Source organism: Chiloscyllium plagiosum, chromosome 1 (assembly GCF_004010195.1).
Source record: "Chiloscyllium plagiosum isolate BGI_BamShark_2017 chromosome 1, ASM401019v2, whole genome shotgun sequence".
NCBI lineage: Eukaryota > Metazoa > Chordata > Chondrichthyes > Orectolobiformes > Hemiscylliidae > Chiloscyllium > Chiloscyllium plagiosum.
Window position 1 is genome coordinate 14,904,896 of NC_057710.1, and position 27,984 is coordinate 14,932,879.

The 27,984-nt window shown below is 41.5% G+C and overlaps 1 protein-coding gene and 1 long non-coding RNA gene across 2 annotated transcripts in view; one reads left to right on the forward strand and one right to left on the reverse strand.

The window, feature by feature from the left end:
- The window catches only part of LOC122553785 (dedicator of cytokinesis protein 2-like), a 1,227,980-nt gene that overhangs the window by 456,999 nt on the left and 742,997 nt on the right, over positions 1 to 27,984 (forward strand). The window lies entirely within an intron of this gene.
- LOC122553933 overlaps positions 5,765 to 27,984 on the reverse strand; it is a 124,645-nt gene continuing 102,425 nt past the window's right edge. Inside the window, exon 3 of the long non-coding RNA XR_006312878.1 lies at positions 5,765 to 5,831. This is a non-coding gene — a long non-coding RNA (uncharacterized LOC122553933). The remainder of the gene's footprint in view (positions 5,832 to 27,984) is intronic.

A 27,984-nucleotide genomic window follows, 5' to 3' on the forward strand; every position in this document is an offset into this window, starting at 1 on the left:
CAAGTGAATGAAGCTTACGTCTGCTTTGTGAAGCAACTTTTGATCAACTTTGCTCAGTGTTCCATCTACCATCGCTTCTTCTAACTATTTCGTTGTTTGTGGAAGGCAGGGGTTTCTCTGGCAGAGGGTTTTAAATTGTTATAAGGATTCAATAGGGTCGATAGAGCAACAGAAGTCTTTCTCTGGTTGAGGAATCAAAATGTCCACGAGCTTAAACCTCCCTATATTCACCCGAAGCATGTAAATTTAGAGCTAGGTCATTTGGAAGAGAAGTTAGAGGCACGTTTTCACACAAAGGGCAGTGGAAGTATGGAAACCTTCCAAAGCCTGTCGACACTGCAATAGTCGGGGAAGCAGGGAGGTAACTGAATTGTATAAGACCGAATTAGCCAATGTTCAGTAATGGTATCAAAGGATTGTATAGCAAAAGCAGGTCAATGGAGCTGAGGAAAGTATTTAGTGTGATTGCTGGGTAAAAATCCTGAAACTCCCTTCCCAACAGCTATGTGGATATCCCAACAGCCCAAGAACTGCAGTTGTTCAAGGAAGTGGCTCACCACCACCTGTTCCAGGGTATTGAGGGTTGAGCAATACATGTTGGCCCATCCAGTGCCCCTGAATGAAGACTTGGCAGAATGGGCTCAAGGGGTTGAATGTCCTTTTATTGCTACGAGAAAGACTGACTTCACTGTGATTCCATCTGGGATGGGATTGTTCCATTTTCCACTGTTCTGATTCAGACATATAGAATGCCAATGGGGGGTATTTAACGTAGAGACTCCATTCACCTGCCAGATCTTCCATGATCTATTTCACCCAGAAACATTTCCCCCAGCAACTCTGTCTCACATTTAAGATAAACACATGCTCAGTCTTAGATTTAGATTACTTTACAGTGTGGAAACAGGCCCTTCGGCCCAACAAGTCCAACTGACCCGCCGAAGCGCAAACCACCCATACACCTACATTTACCCCTTACCTAACACTACGGGCAATTTAGCATGGCGAATTCACCTGACCTGCACATCTTTGGACTGTGGGAGGAAACCGGAGCACCCGGAGGAAACCCACGCAGACACGGGGAGAATGTGCAAACTCCACACAGTCAGTCGCCTGAGGCGGGGATTGAACCCGGGTCTCTGGCGCTGTGAGGCAGCAGTGCTAACCACTGTGCCACCGTGCCGCCCACAGTCATTTGGTTTCATTCCGTAAAACAAATAAAGTTTTTAGGAACAGGTTCTGCAGTAGTTCATGGGAAGATGGTAGTACTTAATCTGCAGTCCCCACTTTGCAAAATTATGGGTAGATGTAGAGTCATAGAAATGTACAGCACGGAAACAGACCTTTTGGTCCAACCTGTCCATGCTGACCAGATATCCCAACACAATCTAGTCCCACCCTTCCTATTCATATACCAATCCAAATGCCTTTTAATTGTTGCAATTGTATCAGCCTCCACCACTTCCTCTGGCCAGCTCCCCATATCCCTCCAAACCCTTCCTATTCATATACCAATCCAAATGCCTTTTAATTGTTGCAATTGTATCAGCCTCCACCACTTCCTCTGGCCAGCTCATTCCATACACGTACCACCCTCTGCATGAAACAGTTGCCCCTTAGGTCTCTTTTATATCTTTCCTCTCTCACCCTAAACCTATGTCCTTTAGTTCAGAACTCCCCCACCCCAGGAAAAAGATTTTGTCTATTTACCCTATCCATGCCCCTCATGATTTTATAAATCTCTATAAGGTCACCCCTCAGCCTCCAACACTCCAGGGAAGACAGCCTCAGCCTATTCAACATCTATGTTCACGCTTAACTGTGTGATACACATGGTTTATCTCCATGTGCGTATCCACACTTATTTCTCATCCACCTCTTCACCTGTGAAGTTTAAATATCATTTTGTCTTGATAGTATATCAAGAACAGAAAGTTTTCAATCATCACCTTAATTATCAGAATTGCAAATTGGTTCATTAGGGCATTGCAGTGGGAAGCCAGAAAGGACACTGAAGCATGAGTTTAAGTCATAGAGATATACAGCATGGAAACAGATCCATCGGTCCAACTCTTCCATGTTGACCAGATATTATAGATTAATCCAGTCCCATTTGGCCCATATCCCTCTAAACCCTTCCTATTCATATACCCATCCAGATATCTTCTAAATGGGCGGCACAGTGGCTCAGTGGTTAGCACTGCTGCCTCACAGCGCCAGGGACCTGGATTCAATTCACTGTGTGGAGTTTGCACATTCTCCCCGTGTCTGCGTGGGTTTCCTCCGGGTGCTCCGGTTTCCTACCACAGTCCAGAAATGTACAGGTTAGGTGAATTGCCCATGCTAAATTGCCTGTAGTGTTGGTGTATTAGTCAGGGGTGAATGTAGTGGAATGGGTTACTCTTCAGAGGGTCGGTGTGGACTTGTTGGGTTGAAGGACTATAGAAATCTAATAAATGTTGGAAATGTGCAAACCTCCACGACTTCCTCTGGTAGCTCATCCCATACATGCACCACCCTCTGCCCCTTAGGTCTCTTTTATATCTTTCTCCTCTCACCTTTCTCCTCTCGCCTTCTCGTTCTGGACTCCCCAAACCCTGGGAAAAAAAAGACCTTAACTATTCACCTTATCCATGCCCCTCAGGATTTTATAAACTTCTGTAAGATCACCGCTCAGCCTCCAACACTCCAAGGAAATGAGCCCCAGCCTATTCAGCCTCACCCTATAGTCCAAACCTGCAACCTTGGCAACATTGTTGTAAATCCCTTTCAAGTTTAACAACATCTTTCCTGTAGCAGGGAGAACAAAATCCAATGCAGCGCTGCAAAAGTGGCCTAACCAATTTCCTGAACATCCACAACATGACCTCCCTTGAAGGAACTAGAAAAGTCTTGCAAGAGAAGGATTGCAGTAAGGGACTGCTTTCAGTCTTGATTCCACTGTGGGTAATGCCAGAAGCTCATGGTTTAACCCGGATATTCTGCTGTGGGTCCTTTTAAAAAGAGAAGTGTTAATGAAGACCAGGATTGCCTTCTATAAGACACTGTGAGGGGGAGAATCAAGACGTAGTGGTCAGATGTTGGCAGGCTGAGATTTTAACTGCCTGTGTGTGCTGGGGGAAAGGTGAAGAGAAATAGAGTGAAAAATTGGGTACCCATCCTTCTTTATTGTCACACGAGCTTGTGTGTTTTCTCCGGCCGCAGACTATGGAACTCAATCGTCGGAGAGGGAGGAGGAGGAGAAGGCAATGAGTGACAAAAGAAGGGAAACCTAAACCTGTAAAATTGGCAACTTCTAATGCCTAACAAGAGTGGTATTGAGAATAGTGAGGTTAAAGAGAAACATAGAAGTGGAAAACACTATTACCAAATGAAAGAGGGATAATATTGAGTCAGAATAAAACAGAAGAAATAGGCGACTGATTTCAAATCCTACCAATTCTGCTTTACAATGACTCACTGGGCAGTGCAATCCAAGTCATTTCCTGTTCTGTTTCTCCTCTCCTTACAATCCAAAAAAGCAACTGGGTGTGCATCCACTTTACGTTAGAAAACAGGGAACTCATCATGGTCAGGATTCATCCACCGGGATTAGGGCCTTGCAGCTTTGGGATTATTCCATAATTGCTGCTCCGTCTGGGAAACTGAGATCGTAGTGATTGTAGGCATTGAGTTACCCCACTCAACGGTAATTCCCCGGTGAGCTATGTTTAGCATGGTGGAGAAAGTGAGGTCTGCAGATGCTGGAGATTAGAGTTGAAAGTGAGGTGCTGGAGGAGCAGGCAGGTCAGGCAGCATCTGAGGAGCCGAAGAATTGACATTTCGGGCCAGCTGAAGGACTTATGCCCGAAATGTCGATTCTCGTGCTCCTTTGGATGCTGCCTGACCTGCTGAGCTTCTCCAGCACCACTCTCTTGGTTCTTGTGTCAGTTAACATGGCTTAAAACAACTCACTGAGGAGATTGATGTGAAGAGACTTGTCACGTGCTAGACATGTTAATGCAAAGCTGAAAATGTGTTGCTGGAAAAGCGCAGCAGGTCAGGCAGCATCCAAGGAGCAGGAGAATTGACGTTTCGGGCATGAGCCCTTCTTCAGGAATGAGGAAAATGTGCCAAGCAAGCTAAGATAAAAGGTAGGGAGAAGGGACTTGGGGTACGGGCGTTGGAAATGCGATAGGTGGAAGGAGGTTAATGTTGTGGTTCTGTTCACCGAGCTGAAAATTTGTGTTGCAGACATATCGTCCCCTGTCTAGGTGATATCCTCAGTGCTTGGGAAGGAGATTAAGGTGAGGGTGATAAGGTGAGGGTGATAGGCCGGACTCCAACTGTCGTGTTGCTATGGTCTGGCGATGGAGGAGTCCAAGGACCTGCATGTCTTTGGTGGAGTGGGAGGGGGAGTTGAAGTGTTGAGCCATGGGGTGGTTGGGTTGGTTGGTCCAGGTGTCCCAGAGGTGTTCTCTGAAACGTTCCGCAAGTAGGCATGTTAATGCAAAGAGTTTGTAATTTGATATTTACAGGATTTGGGCAGTACTTCTAGGCCAGCATTTATTACCCACTCTTAAGGTAAATTTGACCATAATATAGTGGGCTCATTCAACATCGCTTCATAACCTACTTAGTTTCTGCTCTTCAGCCTTGCTTGTGATGTTCAAGGCAGGACTGTCATGGATAGAGTGGAAAGCATGCAGTTCTTCCCCAGAATGGAGGGGTCAATTAGTAGCGGAGACGGTTTCAAGGTGTGGGGGTGGTGGTGGTGGGGGGCGCCGGGGGTGGAGGAGGTGCAAGTTCAAAAGAGATGTACGAGGCAGGTTTTTGCAGCTCACGGGTGGAAGCAGGCACAACAGGAGCATTCAAGAGGCTACTGGACAAATACATGAATCGGAAGGGAATAGAGGAATACGGATCCTGTAAGTAAAGACAGTTTTAGTATGGAAGGGCAAAATGTGTCAGTGCAGGGTTAGAGGGCCGAAGGGCCTGTTCCGGTGATGTATTTTTCTTTCTTTTGTTCTTTGACCCTGGCATTTTAACTTCACTTTTCAATCAAATGAAAAAAGATGAGAATGGGGGTAGATCTCACAATTTTTTGTGCAAGGGAAAATTGTGCTGAATATAACTTGAAAGTCCATTGACTCTCTTGGCCAATGTATCTCAACTGTATTGATTAAAATCACTAAAAAAGAGACCCCGTTCCCCTGACATCGAAGTAACCTGAAGATCTGTTTAGCACAACGTCTAATCTTATTCCTTGTGGATCTAAATTTTCTTTATTTTGATCCAAGGAGAAACACTTAATAATCTTTCTCTTTCATTTCCCCTCCCACTCCCGCTGACTCTATATATAGATATATTTAAAGCAATGTTAAACAATTGAATTTAATCTTTGAAATATAGCATTCTTAAATTACACCCTGTAAATATGTAGAATACTTTTTTTTTGCATTTTTTTTTTCTCTTGTTTCTCCATTGTGGCAATATTTCTAAAAATACAAAAGCTGGTGTTCAGGAAACAGTCACCTCATGAAAACAACTGTCTTCTGTCATCAGGCGATGGAGTCACCAAACAGGACGTCGTCAAAAGGGAGACTCAGAGTTGACGTCTTTCCCTTAATGGTGAAATCAGTCTGGAAGTGATAAGCCCCAGAGTTCATAAGAACCAAAAACATTTCCTCTTAGACTTTTTTGGTTCAGTCCTGGTAGGTTGCCGTGGTATTGGCGATTCTTCCTGCTTGTTAGGTGTGCCAGGTTGCTCTGAACTTTGACCTGCGTCTGTTTCCATGGAGCTCAGGACCCTATGAAATCTGACTTCCTGCTGCCTGAAATCATGTTCCACACTGTAAACAAAAGAAAAATAAAAAGAAGTTATTTCTTCTATACAGCAATTTTCTCCATTTCTCTGCTGTTCAGATAGGTTGGCATGTTTCCATGGACTCTAATGGCTCTCTCCAGACAATCATAGATTCTTAAAACACTTGAGGAGGTTGTTTCGCCCATTGTGCTTTCAAATCAAACTCTACTCTACAAATCTTTACCCAATGATCTGAAGTTTTTTTTCCTTTTGGTAGTATTTATAAAATTCCCTTTGAAAGTTCTTATTGAATCTAGTCCCGTTACTCTTTTAGGCAGGGCGTTCCTGATCAGAGCTGACTAGGCAATCTCCTCACCGTCCCTCCTCCCCACCATCATTTAAAAAAAAATAATGATCTTAAATCTGTGACCCTCTGATCAGACACAATAACTTCTTCATGTTTGCTTTCCCAACTAAGGCCATTCAGCCCATTGAGTCTGCTTCAGCATTCAGTAAGATCACAGCTGATCTGATAACTCTCAACTCCACTTTCCTGCATTTTTCCCATAACCCTTCACTCCCTTCCTGATTGAAAAATCTCCGTTCCAGCGATTCTCTCTGCACTCCAAGTTCTTGACTACCTTCCAGACTGTTGCTGCTGAGGCATACAGTTAGGAAATCAGGAAGATCGGAGAAGGGTTAAGCCACCGCAGTCATACCTGAGCAGGGGAAGGCTGCTTCATTCGAGAGAGATGATTGGAGTTGGTTTAACCTGAGAGTCATCAGGCCACAGGAAAAAGGAGAGGTTGAGAATTGGACCAGCCATTAAATTTCATCAAAGTAGCTACAAAGACTTACTCCAGCGCTTCAAGAAGAAAGTTCACTACCACCTTTTTGGGACATCAGGAAACTTGTCAGCCAAGCTCAAATCCTGAAGACGAATCCTTGAAACAAATTATCACTCTTCTTATTGTGTTATCTGCATGCAACAATGATTTTCTTATTCAGTAAATCAAACTGCTGTCACAACATGTTTCAAGCGACAAGTTTTTGCTTGTAAAATGCAGAATTGCACTTTACTCACAGCACATCTGAAGGAGTATGCAGCCTTTCTCTGCATGAGGTATCTGTGTGTGTTCATTTTAAAGTGATATCAAGATACAAGATCAGCGATGTAATTGGAAAGTGTATCAAAAAGTTGTTTCAGCTGAATCAATATTAAATGCACTATGAGATGGATCCTATCAGACACTGAGAAAGGGAGACTGCACCTTTCATACATTGTCACTTTCGTCACTCTCCTGCCTTTACAATTGCTTCAGTTCAGCTCCAGTGGGTCCTTTTAGAACAAGTCAGATTGAATGATGTACTGTGCACCATTTCTACAGTCCAGAAGTGTTTAAAGTCATGAATTACAACATTGCATGATGTTGAAGGGAAGGTGGGTTTCCAGGATTGTAAACTCTCAGATCGATTGGGAACACTCGGATTTCAGTTTCCCAGCCTGTGCTGAATCATTTTGAATTTTTTTTTAACCTCCTCAAACAAAGCTTTCTACACATGGAATCTATGTCGTGAATTCACTGAATTCAGGACTTTCCAAAATCCACCCTCTTGCTTAATTTGCAAAACGTTTTCCTCCGAGTTGACTCCCTGAAAATTGACTGTTCTTCAAAAGTGGTTGTGGGGGTCAGTTAGCTTATTGTCTGGATGGTTGTTTGCGATTCGATGTAACACCATAGTGCAACTTCAGGTCCTGCACCATGAAGGTCCCACTATCGTGATTGTAGTGATTGGAACCAGGTGGATCTCATTGACTAGGAGATTCTTGATTGGGGTTGTTAATCTGGGCCAATCTGGAAAGTCCTGGCTAACCGATGTAACCAATTAGAATCTCCTCAGTTTAAGGGACTGACTCTGAGAAAAAAAATGATTAAAAAGAAAAAAATATAACCAGGGGATTTAGAATCTCCTCAATTCAGAGACTGACTCCAAGCTGGCTGGCCACAGCCAGTGTACTGTGCACAAGTAAACAAAGGGTGACTGGGTGATGGGATACCACCCTCTGTGCAGTTATTTCAGTGTCCCTGCCTGTCACCTGAGGCATGGTGACCCTCAGATTAACCTATCATCAGTTGTCCCTCTCCAATGAGAGAGCAGTTCTCTGGGACAATAGCAACTTCATTGGTTGTAAAGTACTTGAGGATGTCCTGAAGTTGGAAAAGGCTGTACATAAATGTACATTTGAGTTTTTGTAATTTTACATTTCAGCCATCCCAAATTTAAACATGGGTGAATGTCTATCCTGATCACTGGAGTCACATTCTTACCAATTGCCATAATCCGGTGGGTGGCACGGTGGCACAGTGGTTAGCACTGTTGCCTCACAGCGCCAGAGACCCGGATTCAATTCCCGACTCAGGCGACTGACTGTGTGGAGTTTGCACATTCTCCCCGTGTCTGCGTGGGTTTCCTCCGGGTGCTCCGGTTTCCTCCCACAGTCCAAAGATGTGCAGGTCAGGTGAATTGGCCATGCTAAATTGCCTGTAGTGTTAGGTAAAGGTGTAAATGTAAGGGAATGGGTGGGTTGCGCTCCAGCAGGTCGGTGTGGACTTGTTGGGCCGAAGGGCCTGTTTCCACACTGTAAGTAATCTAATCTAATCTAAAAAAAATCCCACTCAACTGCTGTCTTGAATCCCACTGCGACTTAATCCAGAATTGTACTTCTAATCTCCTGGAGTTGATGGATTTGACATCTCTAGCTCATTTTGGAAAGTTTCTTTTTAATTCGTTGGTTACAGAGGTGTGAATTGCTGATGTAGCCAGCACTGGTCTAGAATTGTGGAAAAGGTTTTGTGAATCTGGAGAGTTCCTGCCCAGTGAAGCAGTTGTGACTACCTCATGGAATGTTTTTAAGGCAGAGATAGATTAATTTTTGAACAATAAAGGAATTAAGGGTCATGGTGAGTGGGTGGGTAAGTGGACTGAGGCCATGAAAAGATCAGCTATGACCTTATTGAATGGTGGAGCAGGCTCGAGGGGCCAGATGGCCTACTCCTGCTCCTAGTTCTGATGTAAAGTGGTGGTCAGTCTCATCCTTAGACAGCTACAGTCTTTATGGTAAGATGCTTCATCAGTGCTTGTCTTACTGTTTCACACAAAGCACTGTTTTGTTTTTATTTGTCATTGTAGTGTCACATTCAGAAAAGTCAAAGAGCGTTAACTGTAGTTTCCATCAGGTACTCCATGGGGAAAACAACATCTCTCATTTCACTGACCATGGTGTTTGTTCACCAGCTGAAGTGGGATCTCCTTCTCCAATGACCATTGGCATGTTTCGGTATTAATGTTGGTGTAAAGTGGTAATTTTCCCCCCTCCCCATAAATGTCAATAAATAAATCTTTATGAATTTCTAAAACAAGAGAATGAAAACTCAGCAGCGTACAGCGCAATGCTTATTAAAAGCTGATTCCTGTAGTCTCTGAGCTGTGTAGATTTTGCATGCCTTGCAGCCAAAATCTCTGAAACCTGTGTAATCTCATTTATTTTTATGTGCAATAAAGTGGAAAATAGCTGGAACATTATTTGAAAGAGCTGATAGACGAGGTTAGATGTTATTAAAAGAAATTAAAAATTGATTTCTGCCAAATGTGCAGGCAGTAGCGATTTCATGGAATTTTAACTTTAATATTTCTGTGATTTAATAATCCTAATATAAGAAGTTTTTTTTCCTTAAGAGAGACGACAAAATGCCTGTTTTTTTTTTGTTCTCAGTGATGTGCAGGGTTATTTACAGTCAAACCATGAATATTGCACAGAGTATCCTGTTCCTTCAGTGTTGAGATCGGATAAGGAGCAGTCTGAAGAAAAAGTAGAGATGCACTGTCGCACCTTAGTAATTGAATCACAATCCAAGTTGATTCAAAATCCTAACAATCATTTCATTTTTTTCCAACCATACCTCCTTTAACATTAACACTCACTGATGGAGTTACTATCTGTGATTGAACTTTGCCTCTCCATTCCCTTAGATAATCCCCATCTAAATCCACGTCAATCTATTGGTTTCACCAGCTTAAACTGTACCTTCTGCACTGCGTTCCTTTTCAAATCTGCCATCCTTACCTAGTTTGACCTGCATATGTCTCTGGGCCCACAGCAACATGGTTGACCCATGGGCAATAAATGCTAGCCCAGCCAATGATGCCCTTATCTCAGGAATAATCCAAAAAAAAAGACAAGTTCACAGTTGCCAACTCAGTTCCCCTATCTATATCCTCTACGACCTTTCCATACCTTACTTTTCTACTATGGTTGTATCATCAGTAAGTTTAACAATTCAGTTTATGCATCCAAGGCATTTGATTGATTTGTTGTCACATGTAGTGAGATACAGTGAAAAGTGTTGTTTTGCGTGCTCTACAGGCAGATTGTACCATACAAAGTGCATCAGGGTAGCAGAACAGAGCGCAGAATACAGTGTTACAGCTGGAGAGAAGGTGCAACATTGTTTATAATTTACAAATTATATATTTATTATTTACACAATTTATATCAATTATTAATACTTGCAGCTTCAGCACTGGTCTCCATTCATTAAATCCTGTCAACTTGATTTGGATCCATCCTCCACTTCTCATGCGCTAGCCAATCCTGTACCCATGATAATATGCTACTCCTGGCACTATAAGCATTTATTTTGCACAGTGACCTTTGATGTAGCACCTTGTCAAATGCTTGCTAGGAATTTATGTACAGTATATCCACTGGTTCTCCATTATGTCTGTTGCTTGTTACTTTCTCAAGGAATTCTCATAAATTAACAACTTCCGTTTCACAGAACAAATTTGACTTTGCCTCATTGTGCAGGGTTCGGCGAGTTCCACAATATTATCCCTAAATCAAATTCCAGCATTTTCCTACAATTGATGTTTGGATATATAGCATGTAGTTTTCTGTTCTGAGACACTCCCTTCCTTGGACATTTGCTATTTTCCAATCTGATGGGACTTTTCCAGAATTTAGGGAGTTTTGGAAAAATTAAAGTCAATGCATTTGCTATTTCAGCAGTCATTTCTGCTTACACCTTCGGATGAAATTCATCAGGGCGAGAAGATTTGTCAGATTTTAGCTCTAACAATTTTCTGAGCACTCTTTCTCTGATGGTTGCTGTCTTTCATATTCTGAATTATTCACAATTATTTCTGCGGTGTTATTTGACACCAAAATTGGAGGTGTAGTGGACCTCAAAGAGGGTTACCTCAGATTACAACAGGATCTTGACCAGATGGGTCAATGGGTTGAGAAGTGGCAGATGGAGTTTAATTCAGATAAATGCGAGGTGCTGCATTTTGGGAAAGCAAATCTTAGCAGGACTTAGACACTTAATGGTAAGGTCCGAGAGGGTATTGCTGAACAAAGAGTTCTTGGAGTGCAGATTCATAGCTCCTTGAAAGTGGAGTCGCAGGTAGATAGGATAATGAAGACGGTGTTTGGTATGCTTTCCTTTATTGGTCAGAGTATTGAGTACAGGAGTTGGGAGGTCATATTGTGGCTGTACAGGACAATGATTAGGCCACTGTTGGAGTTTTGCGTGCAATTCTGGTCTCCTTCCTATCGGAAATATGTTGTGAAATTTGAAAGGGTTCAGAAAAGATTTACAAGCATGTTGCCAGGGTTGGAGGATTTGAGCTATAGGGAAAGGTTGAACAGGCTGGGCCTGTTTTCCCTGGAGCGTCGGAGGCTGAGGGATGACCTTAAAGAGGTTTACAAAATTATGAGGGGCATGGATAGGATAAATAGGCAAAGTCTTTTCCCTGGGGTTGGGGAGTCCAGAACTAGAGGGCATAGGTTTAGGGTGAGAGGGGAAAGATATAAAAGAGACCTAAGGGACAACTTTTTCACACAGTATGTGTATGGAATGAGCTGCCAGAGGAAGTGGTGGAGACTGGTACAATTGCAACATTTAAGAGGCATTTGGATGGGTATATGAATAGGAAGGGTTTGGAGGGATATGGGCCAGGTGCTGGCAGGTGGGACTACGTTGACTTGGACATCTGGTCAGCATGGACGGGTTGGATTGAAGAGTCTATTTCCATGCTGTACATCTCTATGACTCTATTTGTACTCTCTGTATTGAAGGCAGTCACAAAATATCTGTTCCATTCATCTGTCATTCAGGTATTTTTCATTAGTGATTCCCCAGACTCATTTGGGGAGCAGTGGTCACAATGTTCACTCTTTCCTTTTTAAATACCCGTGGCAACTCTTACTACCTGTTTTTCTCATACTAGCTAGCTTTCTCTCATACTCTAGTTTCTCCCTCCTTATTCATCTTTTAAACTGTCCTTGTTTGTTTTAATGTTCTATCCAACCTTTTGAACTGCCACTCATCTTTTCAATTAGTTTAACATGCTTTAACCTCTTTAGTTAATGAATTGGGAGGCACAGTGGCTCAGTGGTTAGCACTGCTGCCTCACAGCGCCAGGCACCTGGGTTCAATTCCTGCCTTGGGCGACTTTCTGTCTGGAGTTTGCACATTCTCACTGTGTCTGTGTGCGTTTCCTCCGGGTGCTCCAGTTTACTGCTACGTTCCAAAGATGTGCAGATCAGATGAATTGGTAAAGTTGACCATAGTGTTAGGTGCATGAGTCAGGGGTAAATATAGGGGAGAGGAATGGGTTTGGGTGGGTTACTTTTCAGAGGGTTTTGATTCGATTAGATTCCCTATAGTGTGGAAACAGGCCCTTCAGCCCAACAAGTCCACACCGACCCTCCGAAGAGGAACCCACCCAGACCCATTTCCCTCTGACTGATGCATCTAATGCTATGGGCACTTTAGCATGGCCAATTCACCGGGGAGGAAACCGGAGCATCCGGAGGAAACCCACGCAGACACGGGAGAATGTGCAAACTCCACACAGTCAGTCGCCCGAGGCTAGAATCGAACCTGGGAACCGAGTGCTGTGAGGCAGCAGTGCTAACCACTGAGCCACCGTGCCACCCCGGTTGGTGTGGACTTGTTGGGCTGAAGGGCCTGTCTCCATACTGTAGGGAATCTAATTTAATCTAAAAAAATGTACACTTGTGATTGGCCAAGTGCTGGAAACTGGGATGAGAATGGTTAGGTGTTTGTTTTTGACTGGCACAGGCTTAAAGGGCTGAAAGGTCTTTCCCTGCAGAGTAGATCCTTGTATCTCTAGTCAGCCACTAATGACGCGTAGACTTCCCTCTGCCAAAACACACACATTGAAAATTTCCCAAAATGACCTGGGTGTGCTCATCAATAATTCACTGAAGGCTAACATGCGTATGAAGCAGGCAATTATAAAGGCTGATGGTATGTTAGCCTTTATTCCAGGAGGATTTGAATCTCACAGTTTTGCTTCAATTGTAGAGAACCTTGATTGACCCCACCTAGAGTACTTTCTGCAGTTTTGGTCCCCTTAGGAAAGATATAATTGCCATGGAAGGAGCGCAATGAAGATTCACCAGACTTGATCCTGGGATCATGCGATATCCTATGAAGAGAGATTGGGAAGACTGGCCCTATATTCTCTCACATTTCACAGAATGAGAGGTGATCTAATTGAATGGTGCAACATATTTCAAGGAATAGACAGGTAAATACAGATTAAGATGTTTCCCCTGATTTAGGAGTCTTAGAACCAATACAAAATAAGGGAAATGCCATTGAGGACTGAGATGACGAACAATCTACTCAAAAAGTTGTGAATCTTTGGAGTCCTCCACCCCAGAGGTCTGCAGAAGCTCAGTGATGGAGTGTGCTTAAAAGTAGAGATTGACAGATTTCTCATCACCAATGATGTAAAAGGTTGTAGGATTAGTGTGGGAAAAAAGGACTGAAATGGGTGATTGCCTTTGATCATGTTGAATAGCTGTCGATTGCCCCTATGTAAGGTTTGTTTGGGATGCTTTGCTGCCATGAATCTCCCTTTGTCTTTGGTTGATCCCATAATTAGTAGGAGAGGACACACCATCTAGAAGAGGCACTGTTCTTAGATAGTAAGAATATTTACTACATGATATCACTAAGTACAACTATAGTTGGTCACACATGATTACCAAGATCTTAAGGAGCTGGTCCAGATGCATCAGCTCCCTTTGGAAGCTGGAGTATAATTCCTTGTCTCTATCTACAGACAGTAGGATGGCTGCAGCTAATATAAGGCAGGGGTGGGTTCTTCATGTGGGATATAGGTAAAATAGTGTTACTTCTGCAATCATAATTACTTATGCAAGGTAAATGAACTCACACCAGTGTATAATTGTTTCAACCAAGAGCTGAGTCAACAAGAATGAAAACTATGTGAAGGAAATAAACAATTGTTTTTGTATTAGCTAAAATGTGCATACAAGAATGAAATGTGCCTGCAAACAATGGTAGATGTTACAGACAAATAGATAAGGTGCTGTGAGGGGAGGGGGTTAAGCTAGATATGCCTGTACAAACAGTAGTTATAAGCATCTATTTCCCGCTTCTGCAAAAACAAGAGCAAACCACAATCAAGAAGTCATAAGGTCATAAGATCATAACAAGTAAGGGAAACAGATGGTAGTGAAGGAGGATATACCTAACAATGGCCCATGGCGGGATGTGGCCAAACGGCCTTGTGAGGCCAGAAATAAGCATTTTGTCACAGACAAGGCCGGATAAGGCAAGACATAAACAAGAGTAATGGGCGCCGGTCTTAGAGAGGTGGGAGATGTAAACAGGGGAGGAGCAATGGGATGAAAGAATAGAAACGAATTACATAAATATAGTGTACTAGTTGAATTCAGTGTGTGTGTGTGACTGCCTTAGTGCACAGTAGACACCACATCCCTCTCGCAAGAGCGAAATAAATGACGCCACTGATTCAGATCTTGTCTCGGACTGAAATTATTGAAGTGCGTGAGCTTCATTTCTCACATACAGATACTGATTTTCCTGCTCCTCGAATGCTGCCTGACCTGCTGTACTTTTTCAGCACCACTCTAACCTTGCAGCTAATATAACATGAACATTACCTCCTTATGCAACATCGTAAAACTGAAAGAACTGCGAATGCTGTAAATCAGAAACAAAAACAGAAATTGTTGGAAAAGCTCAGCAGGTCTGTGGAGAGAAATCAGAGTTAAGGTTTCTGGTCGAGCAACCATTCCTCGGAAGCAACCCGAAACGTTAACTCTGATTTCTCTCCACACAGATATTGCTAGACCTGCTGAGCTTTCCCAACAATTTCTGTTTCCGTTTCTTATATACCATCTACCTGACTCACATGTCTCCACTGCCAACCAGAATGCCCAGTACCCTTCAGCCATAGCAGCCCAGGGCCATCTGGATCAGGACAATCTGTGTGGAGTTCCTTGCAGACCTAGTAGTGACCACTGTTGAGTTCCGTCTGGCCACAGATCCCACTAGCAGGAATTCCCCCCATTTCCCTGTGGGTGGGTGGGAGGATGTCTGACCCTCCACTTGCTTCGGCTGTTCCCCATGTTTTGTCACTGTTGGGGTTGCCTTTGAAAAAACTCCATTGGTTTGGAACCAATGTTTCTTCCAGGCGGTGATCTTTATTCCAACAGCCGCACACACCATCCCCCATATAAATTCCAGGCCTACCTATGCTTCACAATACTGTGATATTCCACCATGATGTGATGAATCGTATTATTTTTGAAGAGTTGTTTGTAAGTCAGAACGCTCGAGCTCTGATGAAAATGTCTCCACTTTAACACATTCTCTTTCCACTGTTCTATTAAAGCTTTTCGTCATCTCTTCCAACTCTCTCCATAAATCGTCTGTCAAGCCCCATGAGATGTTTGCTGCATTAAAAATGCAGCTGAAGTGCAATTTGCAACAGTTGGGAAGCTGTAATCACAAACTCATGCAAACCGTAAGCTTTATAAATTTGTGAGGGAGTGATAATCCCATTGTTATGTGAATACACGTTCGACATAACCTAACAGTTCATTCAAAAAGCCAGCTAAGTGGGAAGCAGCATTCAGCGATCCTGAGGACAAGGCAATGCCTAACCTTTTAGTCCATAACTTCACAGTTAGTGGAAAAAAAGAACTTATCTCAAATTGCTTTTAGTGCAATTAAAACAGGAAGAGAATTGATATCAATCTGCAATATGGAAAAGAGACTTCACAGTAGGTAATTACAGCACAGAGCTGATGTCCAAAGCGTGCTTGGAATGCATTTGCGATCAGTCACAATAGGAGTCCAACAGCAAATTACACTCCCTGTTGCCAATAGCCACTAATCAATTCAAATTGAATGCCATCCATTTCAGTGTTGAACACCACTTTACATATGGAATTAAGTTTTACATCATATTTTAGCCATCTAAAAGCATGAACAAAAGGCAGTCCATTAGATTCTTGCTCATTATAACGAGGGCAGTTCTCATTAACATAAGAACTAAAGGAAGGGAGAAACAAGGGTTGAAGTGTTTGGATGTGAACGCTTTTTTTGGCTTCATCTCTGATTTGTTCAGTTTAATTATCAAGTTAGGTGTGCGATGGAATATCCCCCACGTGCCTGAGTGAGTGCACCTGCAGTGACATTCAAGAAGCTCGACTCTATTCCAGGATCAAGCTGTCTGCGTCACATTAAATGATCACTCCTTCCAACACTGGTGCACCATATATCATCCATTACGGCAACTGGTCCAGGCTCCCTCAATGTCACCTTACAAACCCGTGACTTCTCCTGCCAGGTTTCCTTTCCAAGTCATACACCATCCTGTCTTGATAGATATCAAAGTAACTTCATCGCCACTGAGTCAAAGTCCTACTTACTGCCTAATAGTACTGTGCTATTACCTTTACTACGAGGATTCTAGTGGCTCATCAAAAAGGCTTTCTGTATTCTTTCGTAGAAATTGAGCATCACTGACAAGGCCAGCATTATATTGCCTATCCCTTATTACCATGGCACTGACTAACATCCCATCCCATTTCGAAGGACTTAAGAGTCAACCACATTGCTGTAGGTCTGAAGCCACATGTAGAACAGACCAGATAAGGATGGCAGATTTCCTTCCCGAAACGCAATAGTGAACCATAGTAGATTTTAACGACAATCAATGTTAGTTGGTTGGTCCATCCTCAGATGTTTGTAACCAACTACATCACATAGAATCTCTAGCATGGGAAAAGATAACATACTTCAGCCCAGAAGACTCCTCTTCATTTAACTTGACCAGCCTGACATTCTCCTCCTTAATCTCTCCTGTGTTTATTTAGCTTCCCCTTCAATGTGTTAGTTCTATTTGCCTCAGTCACTTTGTGTGGTGGAAATGTCCACATTCTCTGAATAGAGGTTCCTCCTGAAATCCCACTAGATGGATTGATTGATTGGCCATCTAATCCTCAGGCTTGTTTGTTTTGAAGAAACATCTTCTTTACATCCAACCAACTGAATCATTTCACAACCTTAAATGCCTTTGTTTGAGCTCAGATTTCACTTTTTTTTTATTTTAACCTGACCCATGGAAGAACTGGAAGGATAAGGTGCAATGCTGCGTTTACATCCTTTCATTTTACCCCATTTGAATTGAACAGAGTGTAGTATCATGTACAGAGTTAAAGAAGCTGCCTGAATTTTCCTGGCTGGATCACAATGCCAAACTTCAGTGGGAAACTAGCAATGGAAACTAGCTAGTGGAGTAAATGCTAGCCTTGCCAGCGATGCCCACATCCTGTGATCAAATAAAACAAAATATATAAAGAGCTAAAAGAAAGAAAAAAGTCTAACCAACCCTTAAGTGTCTATGTGTATGAAGATCAATTAAGTATTCTTGTAGAAAGTTCCACAGACTCAGGTAGCAATCTTTTGGGAGACTAAATAGTTAGATTTCAAGAACACAGAGACGGTACAGTGTGGCGCTGGAGAAAGTACAGCAGGTCGGGCAGCATCCGGGGAGCAGGAGAGTCAATGTTTCAGGCAGGACCCTTCATCAGGACCCAAGTACACAACAAACCCATCAGCATTTCTATCTTGGCATGGTCAGGTTAAAATTGACCCCTCCTTCAGTCCTCCTGAGGTTCTCAATCGTGACCAAATTAAATCGTGACTGAAGTTTAAATATGGATTTCTAATTAATTTGAATGCTCTTATTATGAAAAATAGGTGGAAATGATATTCCCAAATTGACAAAGTCTTAAAATGTACTGAGTTATAATCTCCTGAAAATGAATCCTAAAGCATATTGTAAAATCCCTCATTTATATAAAAGTAAACTTATCATTTATATTGGAAGTACATCAAACGCACTTCTCTTATTTCAAAGTATTTAACATTTATATTAGAAAGCACGCCATGCTAGTTCTCATTATCATAAGCCTCATTAATACAAACATGTAACTTTCCACCAACTTCCCAATAGCAAGTTAATTAAAGTCGACAGACCAGCTCTGATCAACATGACACTTTTCAAGGTGCTTTTTTACAAAATAAAGGAAACGGTCCCAATTTTTACACTCACTGATCCATATTTCTAAAGAAAATATGTTTCTTTAGTTCAGTGGAAAAATGTCCATCATTTTTCAGCTGCCTTTTTCTCTCTCTCTTGACTGCCAAATTATCTTGGTCAAATTTAATTATAAGTCAATTTATTCCAAGCAAATTTCTTGCAGTTGATTGACAGCTATGCAAATTTATTTTATAACGTTTTGAAGGAAAAATGAAGAAATCAGAAAGCGAACACTTTAGAGAAAGTTCCTCACCAGCAGAAAGCATGTTACCAGAACAAGATTGAGAACTCTGCAATTCTAAATCACTACAGCCAAATACTAATCTGAAAGCTTGGGAATTTGCTTTCAACTGATAACCTGCATCACAAATAAATGGTATCTTCTTGACAAAGGAGCCAAAATGTCTTCTGTGTGTTGTTGCTTCTTAAAAGTCAAAGTCATTTATGGAAGAATTTTGACTGTTGTCCAGTAAAGCAATTAAACTCTGACTGACTTTGCTGAATAATTAACTTCCCATTGACTCATGACAATGTTTACCTCACAACAATCGAGGTCTTAAAGACACACAGTGTCCCTTCCAAAAACCGTGCCAATGCCAGCCATTCCCATCCCCACTACATTAAAAATACTGCCCCACTATGAGTTACAAATAGACACAGAAAAGACACAAGTAAAATGAGACATTACGGTATCACTGTTCTTTGATTAGTAATGAAAGTTCCCTGTCAGGGTTCATGGTTTTCTTTGTGAAAGGCTTATCCTCATGAGACGAGTTTTGAATGGAATAAAGAACTATTCTCTTTATTTAATTTCAATAGAGCCTAAGCAAAATGGAAAGGTAGATAAGGAAACTGACTTCCTTTTGTGTTTGGTTTGCTTGGATGGCAAATCAAATTAAATCTTTACTCAACAGCTTTGAATCTGTTCTGTTTGAAAAATGCTGCGGCTGAGCTTTTCTTTTTCTGTTATTGTTTAAAGGGTCCTGATTCAATTTTGATGGAGCAAGCAATTTAAAAAAAATTCCATACAAGCAGTCTCTGTTTAATTCTGACCATGTCGTTGATAAAATATAACTAATTCTTGTCAAAGGTTTCTGTCTCTCCGCCATCTTGGTACAGCGGCCAGTTGCATTTCCAATTAAATGTGAATAAGGGTCCTGATTCAATTTTGATGGAGCAAGCAATTTCAAAAAATTCCATACAAGCTGTCTCTGTTTAATTCTGACCATGTCGTTGATAAAATATAACTAATTCTTGTCAAAGGTTTCTGTCTCTCCGCCATTTGGTACAGCGGCCAGTTGCATTTCCAATTAAATGTGAATAAGGTATAAACAGAAAGGGAGTCATTTCATGCAGTGTAACATTTTGGAAGGGGTTTTGAGGGTAAATAATGGCAGATTTTTTTTTACTAAACCTTGGGGCCTAGACTTGAGATGTTAAAGAGGAAATGACATCACATTTTCTTTACATCCTAAAGGTTATGACAATTTGGAGTGGGACAACATATCCAATTTTTCTATGACATAAAAGTTTCAAAGGCTTTTTTAGGGATTAAAAAGAGAATAAGTCATAGTCTCCTATCATAAGGAATGTTGAAAATGCTTTGTCTTGCTTGCAATGAGGTTTCCTAGATTGATACCTTATTGAGAAAGAATGTACTGGCACTGGAGGGGGTGCAGAGGAGATTCACTAGGTTGATTCTGGAGTTTAGAAGTTTGACTTATGAAGAGAGTTAAAAATCACACAACACTAGGTTACAGTCCAGCAGGTTTATTTGGAAGCACTAGGTTTCGGAGCGCTGCTCCTTCATCAAACAACCACCTGACGAAGGAGCAGCACTCCGAAAGCTAGTGCTTCCAAATAAACCTGCTGGACTGTAACCTAGTGTTGTGTGATTTTTAACTTTGTACACCCCAGTCCAGCACTGGCACCTCCAACTTATGAAGAGAGATTGAGTAGACTAGGACTACACTCATTGGAATTTAAAATACTGAGGAGGAGGAGGAGAGGGGCATCTCACGGAAACATATAAAATTATGAAGGGAATAACTAAGACAGAAGCAGGGAGATTGTTTTCACTGGGGGATAAAACTAGAAGTAAAGGCATAGCCTCAAAATATGGGGGAGCAGATTTAGGACTGAGTTGAGGAGGAACTTCTTCACCCAAAGGGTTGTGAATCTGTGGAATTCCCTGCCCAGTGAAGCAGTTGAGACTACCTCATTGAATGGTTTTACAGCAGAGATAGGTTGATTTTTGAACAGTAAAGGAATTAAAGGATATGGTGAGAGGGTGGGTAAGTGGAGCTGAGCCCACAAAATGATCAGCCATGGTCTTATTGAATGGCAGAGCAGGATCAAGGGGCCAGATGGCCTACTCCTGCTTCTAGTTCTTATTTCCTTACAAATGAGTGGGTTATCTTATGACGATAGACCAGACAGACTGGGCTTGTTTACACAAGAGTTTAGAAGAGTGAGAGGTTATTTGATTGGAGTTTATAAGATCTTGACTGGTCTTGGCAAGGCAGACATGGAAAAGATGTCTCCTGTTGTAGGTGGGTTCAGAAAAAGGGACACTGTTTTAAAATCTAGGACATAGATGAAAATGTTTTCTCGCTGATGGTTGTGAGTCTGGAAACCTCTGTCTCAGAAGATGGTAGAGGTGGAGTCATTGAATATTTTTATTGTGAACCTATATAGATTCTTGGTAGGCAACAGAATCAAAGGTTATCAGAGTTGAATGGGAATGTGGAACTTGGAACAAAAAGGAATTATACCCGAAATGTTAACTCTGATTTCTCTTCAAGATGCTGCTAGACCTCTTGGGGTGGCTTTGTAGCTCAGTGGTTAGCATAGTTGCCTCACAGTGTCAGGGACCTGGATTCGATTCCAGCCTCAGGTGACTGCCTGTGTGGAGTTTGCATGTTCTCCCCAATGATTTTCTTCCGGGTTTCCGATTTCCTCCCACAATCCAAAGATGTGCAGGTTAGGTGAATTGGCCAGGCTAAATTGCCCTTAGTGTTCAGAGATGTGTGGGTTAGGTGCATTAGTCAGAGGTAAATGTAGAGTAGAAGTGGAATGAGCCTGGATGGGTTACTCTTTGGAGGGTCGCTGTGGACTGGTTGGGCAAAAGGGCCTATTTTCATACTGGAAGGGTTCTATGATTCTAAGACCTGCTGAGTTTTTCCAGCAACTTCTGTTTTTGTGACAAAGAATTTATACCTTACTGACTGGTGGAAAGGAGCCAACTGCCTACTTTTGCTTTTAATTCATATCATCCAATGTTTGTATAATCACAGTTCCCAGCTCTGAAGTGAAACTACAGTAAGTAGGTGAAGATTGAATGGATTCATGGTGAGCCATGTCTCCACATTTAGTTTACTCTGGTTGAAATCTGTTTAGCAGATGCTAGTTTTGGACTGTATGTTCCCCAGCTGTGCCCATCAAAAGAAAATCTTGGGTTCAGTTTAGTTTAACTTTAATCCTTGGTCTGTGCTGGGTTCGATGATCTCGGGGTCACCACAAGCTTGTTTCCCTCACCCGGGTTCATGAACGGGATTCCTGGACTGTGTCACAATGTTGGTCTTTTTACAAGGTTACTGTGCCCTTTTCCAGAGGGGGGGTAATTGGCCAGGCTCCAACTAGGCTGGGTTTGAAAGGTATATTGGGGCCCTTTTTGTTTACATCTAACAGATAATGTCTCTGGCCTAAGGCTTCATGTCTTAAACAAAAACCGATATAATCAAAGGGGGATGGCCAGCTAGCGGGGTAGCTAGCCTTTGTTTAGATTAGAGTTTTTGATTCAGTTCAGCAGCAGTGTGTGTGAAAGGCTGCTCAGGCAAGTCTAGCTGGGTACTCTCTCTCTCTTTCTCTCTCTCTCTCTAACTTCAAGCCTGTAAGCCCTGATTTGTTTCATTTTTTACTTTTTGTGCTGGGGGATGTGTTTATTTGGACCATTGCAAGTATTTTTGGAAGACCATCAATAAGTCAGGACAGTCTGTTGCGTTTTTGGATAGGATAAGTTATCCAGTATTCTATTTTCTGTTCTTTGTGTTTCATTCTGTATTTTTGTAAATAAATTCCGTGTATTTAAAACTTGGCAGTCGAATCAGCTAATTCACTCTGGGAATATCCAATATACACTTACCTAAAACAAATAGCAAAGTTACGGTCTGGACTACCTGCTTAAAAATGTTTTGAGCCTGGTCCATAATGACTGTGAATGCTCACGTCAAAGTCTTCCAGTTGTGGTGTCTTCCAGGATATCCCAGAATGCCAGTTGAGAGCGCAAATGTCCTTTATTATGAGGGAGGCTTGGAGATGTCAAATCATCAGATTCAAAGAAGTTACATTCGTAGAACATGGGGTCACATCCTCAGGATGTTACAAAGCGTTTACAACTCTTGAAGTGCAGGTACATGCTGCCAAAAAATGGTAGTTAATTTGCAAGGCACGTTCTCACTAACAGAAAAACAATTGCTTGATTGGAACTCTATGAGATATCCTCCTTTCTTCTTCAAAGTAGGACCTTTTGTGCCCGCCTGAGAGAGCAGACAGTCTCTCAGTTTAAAACAGCATCAGCAACACGTGACTCTCCACATCGCAGCATTCCCTTATAGAGTCTCAGTGGGAAGACAGTAGCACAGCACAATATAACGGGCCTCTCAATCCAGGATGTCCAGACCTGAAGAATATGTGTTTCAATCCCACAATGGTAGTGGTGGAGTTTAAGTTCTATTTATTATTTTGGAAATGAATGCTAATATCAGTAACAAGAGAGCTGTTGATGATTGTTATCAATTATTAAAAACTCATTCAATTGGTCATTGTCCTTGAGGTGTAAAACCTTGCTCAGTCTGGCCTACACATGACTCCAGACCAACAGCAATTTGAATGACTCTTAACTGTCCTCTGAAATGGCCTCATTAGGCTAATTAGGACAATTTGAGGGCAAATAGGGATGGGCATGAAATGTTGATTCCATAGCTCACAAAGAATAAAAAAGCTCGATTGTATTCTCAATCTAAAGAATTTTTAAGTAGCACGTATTGTGCTCCATAAAATATAAGGAGGTATGTCAATGTTAGATCAGGTTTTACTTCCACCCCAATAAAATCAGGTCATAGATTTAAAAATAAATATCCGAAAAGTCAATTTAATACCGGCATCAGAAATGTGACACTTTGTCAGGAATATAGAGGTAGTATTTTAGCAAGCAAAATCCTGGCATACAGAGAATTCCTTTCTTTTGTTAAAGGAGGTTAGTTATTCAAATGAGCTCGCATTTCATTACAATAGTGGAAAAAGCCATTTCTTACAAAGATGTTATCTTGTTCATTATTAATATCACATAGCATTGATTTCATTTCTCAAGCATGTTCTGTGTTTTGAAGAATCTTTGAAACTGGAGAGTGGGGAATGAAATATTGTGACCATTCCAAATATAATATCGACATGAAACTGGTAGCGTTTCAGCCCTGGGCGACTGTCTGTGTGGAGTTTGCATGGATTTGCATGGATTTTGCATGGTTTGCTCCGGTTTCCTCCCGCAGTCCAAAGATGTACAGGTTTGGTGAATTGGCCATGCTAAGTTGTCTGTAGTGTCCAGGGATGTGCAATTAGATGGAGTAGTAATGGAAAGTGCAGGGTTACTGGGATAGGGAAGGGATGGGTTTGGTGGGGCGTACTTCAGTGTGGACTCGATGGGCTCAATGGCTTGCTCCTACATTGTAGGGATTCTGTTATTCTGTTGCAAATCACCACTGTGGTTGTGCTATTGCAAATACATGGGTTCCAATTAGAGCATATCAAAGAATCATAGAATCCCTACAGTGTGGGAGAGTAAATCAGGCAGAAGTCAAATTTGATCAGGATGTTTGTGAGGGTGGATCTCTTAGATTGGAGGATCAAGATATCGAGTCCATTTGGGTGAACCTCAGAAACAGTAAGAGACAGCAAATATTGACAGGAATTATTTATAGACCACCAAAGAGTATTGGTAACATATCAGCCATGATATCAGCCAGGCAATCAGAGAGGCATATAAGAGCAAATCAGTCATTACAGGGGGCACTAATCTATATGTAGACTGGGTGAACTTAATTAAACTTAATGCTGTAGAAGATGAATTCTGGAAAATATACAAGATCGTTTTCTGGAACAGTATGTTCAGGAACCAACAAGAGAATGGGTTATTTCAGATCTTGTGTTGTGCATTGAGAAATGGCTAATTAATAATCTCAACGTGAAGATGCCTTTAGGGAAGAATAAATACAATATGTGGGATTTTATGTTGAGTTTGAAGGTAATGTAGTTCAATATAAAATTAGGGTCTTACTCCAACAAAGGAAACAATGAAGATATTAATGGCAAATTAGCTAAAATGAGAAACTGCATTAAAAGGGTATGATGGCAGTTAAGCGATAACTAGCAAGTACAGAATTAGTTTATCACAAGAATACTTTCCTTTGAGGTACTAAAGAAAACAGGAGAAATGAACCAACTGTGGCTTACAAAAGAAGTTTAAAAATGGCATTGGATTGAAAGAATTGGTTTATAAAGATGCAAACAAGTAATAAATCTACAGTGAACACAAAACAACAAATGCTGGAGGTCACAGTGGGTCAGGCAGCATCCATGGAGAGAACCAAGCTAGTGTTTCAAGTCTAGGTGTCTCTTCATCAGAGGTCTGATGAAGATACATTGAGACTCAAAACATGGCATTGTGTTCTTTCCGTGGATGTTGCCCGGCACGCTGTGATCACCAGAAATTTTTGTTTTCTGTTCAGATTCCAACACCTGCAGTAATTTGCTCCTACATTGTGTTTAGTGAACCTACAGATTGGGAATGTTTTAGAATTCAGCAAATGATGACCAAGAACTGAACAAAAGAAAAGGGGAAACTAGTTTATGAATGTAAACTAACAAAAAACATAAAAATACAATGTAAATGTTCCAAAGTTATTTTTAAAAGACACTTAGGAAAGGCGAATGGGGGCCAATGACGGAAGAATTCATAACAGAAAATAAGAAAATAGCCAAGAAAATAATCAAATAGTTTATGCCTGTCTCTATGGATAAAGATACGATAAATAATCAGAAGTACTAGAGAAGCAAGAAATTTCTAATGGGAACGAGAAACTGAAAGAAATTAGTATCTGTGAAAAGAATGATACTGGAGTGATTAATGAAACTGAAAGCTGATATATGCTCTGGACCTGATGGTCACATCCCAGAGTGTATAGAGGTGTCAATAGAAAAGGTGAAAATGTTAATAGTTATCTTTCAAAATGACATCATTCTTGGATGGTTTCCATCGATCGGAATATAACACCATAATTTTAAAAAGGAGGATGAGGGTAAATGGAAAACAACAGATTTTAGCTTGCATTGTTGGCAAAGTAAATGCTAGATTAAAAACAGTAAGTATTTGATAAACTCAACAGGTCTGGCAATGTGTGTGAAGAGAGAAAGAGAATTGATACTCCGAGTCCAATATGACTTCTTCGGAACTGAAAGAAGCTGGTAAATAGATTTTGTTAACACTGTAGATAAAGGGGCAAGAAGGAGTGAGTGGAACAAATATTGAAAGTGCCAAGAGCTAAAAGAGGAGTCCTAATGGTGGTAAAGATGTAATAGAGATGTTAAATGACAGGTGTGAAAAGGAGAAAGTGGATCCATTGCTGAAAGCCAAGACAACGAGACACAAACAAGGCACATCTGAGGGTTGTAATCAAAATGGAGGACAGAGGTCATATTGTAAAATTGTGTAACTCAACATTGAAGTCTTGATTCTGTAAAGAGCCTAAGCAGAAAATGAGGTGTTGTTCCTTCATAGGAATGTGTTGAGCTTCATAGGAATACAAAGTGTACCTAGGATGGAAATGTAGGAATGGTTGTAAGATAGTTTCTTGAAAAGGTAAGCACCTGGAAGCTTGGGGTCATTCCTCTAGATTGTGACAACGCTGCTCCTTTAACAAGGTTATGTTGTCCTTGGCTTTTTTTCCCAGGGAGGTCATAAAAGACACAGACTCCAAAATGTCTGGGCTTGAAGGGTTTTAGGGCCAATTTGATAATAGCTAACAGATAGTGTCTCAGGCAAAAGGCTTTTAAGTTTAAAAAGACACTTGGACAATAAAAGGGGAGTGGCCGGTTCTCCCAGCTCAGCTTTACTCTGGTTTGGTTTGGTTTTTAGCAGTCGTGCAGAAAAACCTGCTGGAACCAAAAAAAACAGGTCCATGTTGGTACTCTGTCTCTGACTTCTCTCCTGTGAGAAGCTGTGATTTTGGGGATTGTTGCATGTATTTGGAACAGCATCATTAAGTTGAGATGATCTGTGGGTTTTCAGACAGGTTAAGTCATTCGGTATTCTGTTTTCTGTGGTTTGTGTTTCATTCAGTAATCTTGTAAATAAATTCTGTTTTGTTTAAAACTAAGTGGTTTGACCAGCTGCAACATTCCGGGAATAACCGCTTTTCACCTGCTTAAAACAACTAGCAAAGTTTGGGTCTGGGCTACATTCTTGAAATGTTTTGAGGGCATCTGGCTGATCCATAACAAGACAGAGCAGAGGTGTTCTGGAAAGCAGTCACCCAGTACTCGTTTGGTCTTGCAAATGTGAAGGAGACTGCATTGTATGCATCAAATAAAGACTAGATTGAGTGCAAGTAGATTTCAAGTAAAACACTGCAAATTGATTGAAAAGAGAGGGTACAAATAAATGGGAATTCTCTGCCAGTCCACACAGTTTCTCAGGCAGATAGGAATGATCGAAGACAGACACTGGGAATAAAAGTTCGACTGGCTCAGGTACAGTGGCTCAGAAACAGAAAGCAGCAGCTTTAATGTAAAAGCTTGGAAGCCAATTAAATCTATTGTTTGCTCATTTTCCTCTGGGTGACTCATTCTTTCACTGCTGCGGCAAGTACTAGAGAGTTTGATTGATGCGTCAACAACGAGCACAATGGTCTGCCCTTACTAGCACGCAGGATGTTTCCATCATTGTGACTTTGGACTGTCAACAAAGGCAGGAGATGTCAAGGCATTTGGAACATGTTTGCTGAATCGTTGCGATTCAGGACTGCAAAGGAGAAAGGATTCAGGGATTACATCACACTGACTCTGACCCACCTCAAGGTCCTTGCTGTCTTGTTTCTGATATCTGCAAAAATGCTGTCTCAGGGATTCTGAGATCCAGGTCAAAGAAAACTCCTTAAATCTGAATGGGTAATGTTTGCCCTTGGTGGTCAGCATAAGCACTGACATTTCTGTAATCCATATAATCTGGGGAATATGAAGACTTGAGACAGAGCATATTTATAGCAGCAAGAGTGACTTACATTTATATAACATTAGTTGCATCATTAGATTGCATATGAAGTGTACATATGGAACGTACACTTAAAGTTTAAGATCAGGTACTTGTATGGAAAGGGTTAATTACATTGAACCTCTGGGAACCAAATTTTCAGATAAGATTGGGTATTGCCAAACAGGAACATCACACAATGTACCTATCAGATTGAACAATCATTAGAGGCGACCACTTCATAAAATATATGATGCAGCTTGTAACACCATTAAAAACAGGAACAGGAGGAGGATGTTCAACCCCTCGAGCCTGCTACACCATTCCATAGGATTATGGCTTAGCCAACATTCCTCATTGCCACGTTCCTACGTTTTCGCCTTGATTGCCCAACTGATCAGGAATCCATTTA